The 7,766-nt window shown below is 46.1% G+C and overlaps 1 non-coding gene across 1 annotated transcript; it reads left to right on the forward strand.

The window, feature by feature from the left end:
* The first annotated feature begins 317 nt into the window (after positions 1 to 317).
* On the forward strand, positions 318 to 428 carry LOC125549641. Its single transcript, XR_007301417.1, has one exon. It is a non-coding gene; the product is annotated as a small nucleolar RNA R71 (small nucleolar RNA).
* Positions 429 to 7,766: the final 7,338 nt, after the last annotated feature.

A 7,766-nucleotide genomic window follows, 5' to 3' on the forward strand; every position in this document is an offset into this window, starting at 1 on the left:
GTGTGTCAACTAGGATGGTGTCATCATCATCAAAGATAATCCATGAAAGCTCAATCTTGTCACATGAAGAAACTGGTTCCGGATTTTGTGTAAGAGATTCTTGCTGAGATGAAGTGATTTGTTGCAAGCAAGCAACTGGGCCAGAGGTGGGCTTCTCATTGTACCACTGAAGTTGGTGGAAGGCTATGTTCTCAATCAGCAGAAAAGCATCATCAAGTGTCTTGTTTGTAATAGCTCCACCCGCTGCCATATCGACGTAAGCTCGAGTGTCCGAAGTCAATCCTCTATAGAATATCTGCAGCTCTAACCATCTCTCGAGCCCATGATTAGGACATCTCCTGAATAAGGCTTTGTATCTCTCCCAAGCATCATACAAGCTCTCGCCTTCACGCTGAACGAAATTGAAGATCTCATCTCGAATTGCGGACTACTTGTGTAATGGGAAATATTTATCCAAGAAAGCTCGTGATATCTCATTCCAACCGAATGATCTTGATGGCAAGGATCGATACCAAGCACGAGCATCATCTCGGAGAGAGAATGTGAACAGCATGCACTTGATAACATCTTGAGGAACTCCTTGATACTTTACTGTATCTGAATACTCCATGACACGGAGCAAGTGCACATAAGGGTCTTTAGTAGGCAGTACTCCAAACTGTTGTTGTTGAACCAAAGCAATAAGACTAGGTTTCAGCTCGAAGTTCTCTGCCTCAATAGTTGGCCAAGCCAGTCCTATGATATAGCACTGACTTTTGGGCATCCATAGATCACGAAGCAATGCCATCTTAACCGAGTGTAACTATAGAACAACCTACAATTAGTTCAGATTTCCTACGCACACTCATAAACAGTAAACACTAGGCAGAAAGTTAGTATCCTAATAAGCAGAAGCAACAAAAAGTAAGAAGGTAAAAGAAGCACCGAAATAAATTTGACCGGAAATTTAAACAAAAACTATACTAAGCCTTGTCTATAGCTTCACACAATCGTTCGACGCTAGTCCCCAGCAACGGCGCCAAAATGATCGGTGGTAAGTACAGTGGGTTTTTCTCGCCCGAACTGCGAGTGTCGTGTTCCCCACAGGGACTAGGAGACGACGACTATGCTCAGCTAAATCTAGGTAACACAAATTTAAGAGACGAATGCAGAAAATAAAACCTAAACTAACAAGGTCGTTCTCAAATATCGTCAACAAAGAAAATGCAAAGAGCACAGGGAGATTCAGATTTTACTCATTGTCTTTTTGGTATTTTCGTAATGCTTGAGAAGTTCAAATACTAATACGAGTATACATCAATGACAAGAGAAGTGAAAGGACATGAACATAACATGACAAGGACACATATTAATCTATCAAACATGAACAGAGGAAAGAAACAAGCTTGTAGGACAGAAATATATCACAACACAAACATATATATTTCACAAGCACATAGTTAACCACGGTTCAGGTTACATGAGTGAAAACACGTATACGAACGGGGGTTTACAAGAAGTACTCACAGATTAACAAAATGATACGTACTGGACAAGCACAAGTCAAGGAACAACCACAAAAGAGATCACACACATACACTAGCAGAATATTAATTAACAGAAGATGACAAGTACCAACTAAATATATCACCAACATGTATGTCATAGGTACAGAGATAATAAGCAGACTAGTTATCTAAAATGAACATTCAACCATCGCAGTACACATGTGAAATGAAACAAAGCTAGTTCTCACAGAACAACAATTAAGTAAGAACAATCATGTTTCTTGACTGAACAAATCTAATAATCTCACAACTAAAATTCTTATAGAATGGAACAAGTAGGTGAACACACACACACAACTATGAATATGGTGTTACAGGGCACAGTTCTAATACTCTCACATAAACAAAACAAGTACTACTAATCAAGCACAAGTCTGAAACTAAACAAGCTTCAGCACTACTCAAATCTGAACATTACAAAGCATTTGCCATACACATCTCAATTCTGAATATTACAAAGTCTGAACATTACACTACCCTGAACATTACACTACTCAAGGTTACAGAAATTTGAGAGAGAGAGAGAACAACAGCAGGATTATGGTTCAGAAAAGAAGCAAAGAAGCAGAGGAAGAGGAGGAGGCGTTGAGGAGGGGCGGCAGCAAGGAACAGAGGAGCAGCGAAGGGGGGTTCAGAGAGAAGGGATAAGCAGCAGGGGCATTGGAGAGAGAGCAGCAGTAGGTTGGGGCAAGGGAAGGTGAAGAGCAGCATCAGGTATAGGAGAAGAAGAAGGAGCGGCGGCAGCTCGGCGCAAGAAGAAGAAGCAGAAAGCAGCGGAAGGAGGGAGAAGGAGCAGCGAGGGAGATTGTAGACGAGCAGCAGCAGGGGCGCGGAGAAGAAGGAGCAGCAGACAGGGATTCAGCGAAGCGGGGAAGAAGGGAAGAAGAAGCAGCGGCGGTGTGTCTGGCCGGGCGCGCCGGCTGGAGGGAGAGGTCGCGCGAGGTGGGCACTGGTGGCTGGTTGGCGCGCCGCCACGCTGGCCTGGCCGCGGCGGAGGCCGGAGGTGGAGAAGGAAGCGGGGGAGAGAGGAGATGGAGATATACCAGGCCCAATTTGGGAATGGATGCATCTAGGGATTTTGATCCCCATCTGATCTGCCACTTTTATGATTTGGCCCTCCTCTTCTATTCATTTCTTCCCAAGAAGATCCCCTTCTTCTTTTAGTTTGCTTCCCTGGATACTTCTTTTCTTCTCACTGAAGTCCTTACGTATTTCTTTCATGCCCTTCTATCTTCTGGTTAGCCATATATTCGGAATCTTGACGATTATAGTGCCTTTGCGCACTTTTCTGCAAAAGAAACAAGTGACAAGTAAATGAACCCTTTATATGATTCTCATTAAAATATGCGATAATTCATAGCAAGAATTGATTGTCGGATCACAACAGATGCTATATATGGGTGTCAAATTATATATATGAAATGTGCTTATCAAGTTCCCCCACACTTAAATCTTTTCTTGTCCTCAAGCAAAGGCAAATGGAAAGAGCAAGAATGTGAACAGTGAGCTGACTAGAGAATGCCAAGTGAACTAGATCTCCAAACAATGCATGCTTTGGACTTAGCTAGTGAAAATCAATGGTTAGGAGTGCTTCAAAGCGGTAGGATACTAGTAGACTTGACCATTTCAAACTTTTACAATGATAAAAGAGAATCAACAAGTTAAGTCACTGAAGCAGCATCCGCATTCACGCCCGACGCGACCTCTCACTAGCGTCGGCATTGCAGCAGCGCGACGGCCGAGAGAGCGCCACCCGTGCGGCATCCCGGTGCAAGCGATTGCTCTACGTTAACGACGCCACGGCCATCCTTCCGTCTGCCGCCCACATTAATGACACGCGGCTACCGATGAACCTACTCTGGCGCCAGCCGTCCATCTGTCTGTCGCGGCTCATTGCCATTCGCCCACTATATTAACTTGAGCCACAGCTCCCAACCATAGCCAAAGACCCACACTCATTCTCCCCCGGTCCCTTCCTTCTGTCGGCACCACTCTAACCATGGCCTCCTGACGCTCCAAAGCTCTCTTGGACGTACTGTCGTAGGAGCAGACGAAGGACATTGGCGGCTCAGCTCCGGGCGTGCTCCAAAGCTCTCTTGGACATACTGTCGCAGGAGCAGATGAAGGAGATCGCCGGCTCCCCCCCCCCCCCCACTGCCCTCCACCGCCACGACCACGAAGCCGGTGTGCGTGCACGGGCGCAACCAGCAGCGAGGAAGAGTAGTACATGATAGGTCACCGCCGCTCTGGTTCCAGGAAGGCCACCGCTCCTCCACTCAATTGACGCCAAGCTTGGTGGGATAAACATCGGCAGTCGATTAGCCGCTTGACAGTGATGTGGTTGTGCTCTGGAGGAGGAGGTTATCGAGGCGGATGAGGAGGAGGCAAAGGCAATGGCTAGCTTTCTCAAGGTTCATGGCCAGACATGGTGGTCGGGCGTTGGCGATCATTTAGATTAGGTTTACAGTAGGTTTTTGTACAGTTTGTGCGAAATATGTAATGAATTTCGTCCAGTTTATAGGGAAAGTTTTCAAAATGCAATGAATTTCATCTGGTTAATTTGAAATTTTCTTTGTTTGCATGAATTTCGTCCGGTTAGTTCATATAGTTGTCAAAAAGGTATGTGGGCAGCATTGGATGGCATCCTCTGGCATCAGTGTCCTCGGACAGATGTCGGTGTAAATTTGTGGGCCAGCACTAGAGATGCCCTAACTATCATGCTATAATCACTAATAGTGCTTCATTATTTCGCACGGAATAGTTATCCCTCCATCAAAATAAGATCCGTTGTGTTTCGCACTCCTCCCACGTAAGAGTGTAGACTCTTGCATACATAAAAATGGAGCAAGTGGACGACATTGTAGCACGTCATATCACTCAAACTAGCCCGCCTAACGCGCAGGAAAGCCCCGCCCTCGTCATTTTGTTCTGGATTTCTATCGATTGATAGCAAGAAAATGTTATGCTTTGCAAGTTCAAAAGGAAAAGGCGGCACACTTATGACTCGTACGCATCGTGTTCGCGTCGCACCCCCGACAGTCCGGCTCGCACGCTGCTCACCAGAGGGGACATGTGTTGTCTTGCATTTTCACTGACATGTGGGACTGCAATTGAATAAACCGTCGATAGCCGAAATCTAATCGCTCGGCGGGCGTCCACTGAGAAGAGAGAGACAGGGAGGGAGAAGAGGTCGCCCGCCCGCCGTGCATGGACTCCAAGAAATATAGGGTGATAATGTGAGGTGGGCCATGCGAGAGTCCGGACCGCTTCCAAGCCCGCTTCTGACCGCCCTGGCCCACAAGAAAACCCCTCCCCCTCCCGCGCGCGCTCCCCCCTCAGACGCCGGCTGTCCGCATTCATAGCAAGTAGTACTAGTAAAATACTAGGCTATAAGCCCACTTATGTGGAGGAGAGAGAGGCATTGACAAAGTCAAGGAGTGGGCTCTACAAGAGCCCATCTCTACACGTGCTCCTAGGTATAAAAAACTAATTCTTAAAAAAGAGGCATAAAAACAATTGTGTCTAAAAAAGAAAGGTAAAAAACATTTGAGAGGAAATATATATAGAGAGAGAGTGATAAAAAGTTGTAACCTTATAGCCAACCTTATAGTCAACACTATGGTAGTATTACATGAGGAAGGAGGGAGTGGTGCACATGACAAGTTCACTAGGCTGCCGTGTTTCACACTCCTCCATCATAACAATGGAGACAATAGCTTTCATCAAAAATAAACAATGATACTCATTTCTCATCCTCTATATCTGAAAGAATACTTTCATTCGCTGAAATGTGGGACGTCGACCATCTTGGTCCGCCTGCCATGCACAAAATTATCCTGGTCCACCCCGGTCATAGCGCAAGCCCAACCTTTCCCACTTTAAGTTGGTCGGACAAAGGAACCATCATTACTTTTTTGAATTCCGATTCTTCAAGAAAACTTACTGTACCCGCAATACTGCTACCACACGCGAAGACTGGACGGCACTGTACCACGTCATATCACTGAAACCCACTAGGCCAAACCCACAGTACCACGTCTCTGTACTTTTGCTATGATTTTCCTACCCTATGAACCAAATGAGGCCTGAAATGTATCCATGTCGACTATTGTCTGATCGATCACTAAGCCTACAATTTTAGGAGCTTGGGCTATTGGCCGATCAATGACGGATCAGACCTATAAGCGTACCACGAGCTCATCAGCCCCAACGTTTCTTTTCGGTGAGTGTTTTGCAAGTACTATAGCTCGCATAGTAGCTAGCCTACTAACACCAAGAATCATCAAACAAGCCCTGCTGATATGATAAATAGTTCAAACTTAAATCTAAGCATGCCATATATTACATCAAAAGCTGGTGAGGATACATCTTTTTTCATAACTCGGAGAGGGTTCGCATGATTCACTATCAAACAAAAGTAGCAAGTACCGCCCAGACAAGACAGTGCACTAGCCCTAAGATGGTTCGATAACACGCATCGTTCTGGTAATTAAACACAATGCAAACTACCCTGAAGGATTAGCGTGACCAACTATTTCTTGTCATCGATCTCCCAGGCAATGACCACAGTACGGACAGCGGCATGGGAATCGATCTCTAGGGCGATGTCCACAGGACGGACCGCGACATCGAAATCGATCTCTGGGGCGATGTCCACAGGACAGACCGCGACATCGAAAACGATCTATGGGGCGTTGTCCACAGGACGGGCTGCGACATCGGAATCATCAAGGACATCCACAGGCACCTGCACAACCTTAACATATTGGCAAGCACATTGCAAATAATCAAAAACCACAACTATGGTAAGCCATTATTTTTTACCTTGTGCTGCTCACCGGGAGATCCCATCCCTCCGGGGGCCATCTCCTCATCCTCGATGGGGGCCATCACCTTGCCAGGGGAATACTACTTCTCAATGGCGAATATCTCGCATAGGTGGCCATTAGAGTTTCTGGGGTAGGCACGGTGGGGCCCTTGCTGTTCTTCCAGCTTTCTTTGAGGAGTTCGTCCGCCAACGTCGTCAACTCTTTGGCCAGTGCTTGTTTCTTGGAGTTCTTCATCTCCATGGGTTGGCCCGCCAACATGGCCAACTCATTGGTCAGTGCTCGCTTCCTGGAGATCACTGTCTCCAGTGGGTTGTCCGCTGGCAACTCTTTGCCTAGTGCTCCAGGATCCATCAATGAACTAACAAACAAAAAGCAATCGAAAGGAAACCACAATCGCAATGAAAACGGGAAAAGAATAGGCTGTGAGAATCGGCCGGTGCTTCGCAAAAAAAGAATATTCTTGGAATGAAACTATAGTAGCATCACTGATTCGCCCACCTTTCCTTTGTCGATACAGAAGAAAAATGGCAGAAGTGAGTAGCTTGGAGTGAGGTTTTCTCTACTCTCTACTCTTATAAAAAGCAGAGTTGGTGATGATTGTGTGCCTGCCATCCTGCAATATAGGTCGTCCAATCTATATCTAACGGACAGGAAGGAAACTATGACAATTTACCCACACTCCTCTCCACATTTGCAGATAAGGCCTTCCCTCGTTCATCCCTTTCTACCACAAGATCTTGATGTTTTGTGCAACGCACGGGCATCTTGCTAGTTCTTCAAGAAAGGGGAGAAAGGGCTTCAATGAGCGTTCCAATGAAATGATGGTTGCTTCGTCCAGTCCAACTTTGAGGACACTTTACCACTGCTGGTAAAGGTGTGGGTTTTTTGATATGACAGGTCATGACGGCCACACCGAGGTGACCGGTGAGTCTCGACTGTAGCACCTCGCTGTGATTTGGTGGATGGCACACAGGCCCGGATGCTTTGATGTCCCGCATGTAGATAGAGCGGCTAGTTATATACATACTCAATATTGTGTGCCGCAACCAAGGTGGAGAGGAAAACGAGAGAACTACATATTTATTTACAGTGTAGATTAACTCATTTTGCTCCATATGTACTCCACTCATTTAGGGTGTAGTCTAGTCACTTGTTGAAATCTCTAGAAAGGCAAATACTATACTCCTTTCCGGTTTACAGGGCTATACTAGCAAGTAGTACTACAATAGTGAGCTCACATAGCAATTTTGTCTCATGCAAGAGCCTCGCTATATGCGTGCTCCAAGGCTCCGCACCACGCCCCACCCCTACATAAAGACTGCCACGCGAGCGTTCGGAATTGCCACGTTCGGGTTGCGCTTGGCTCTTCGCCTCTTCGAGAAGTTGAACA

This window comes from Triticum urartu, chromosome 3, assembly GCF_003073215.2.
Source record: "Triticum urartu cultivar G1812 chromosome 3, Tu2.1, whole genome shotgun sequence".
NCBI lineage: Eukaryota > Viridiplantae > Streptophyta > Magnoliopsida > Poales > Poaceae > Triticum > Triticum urartu.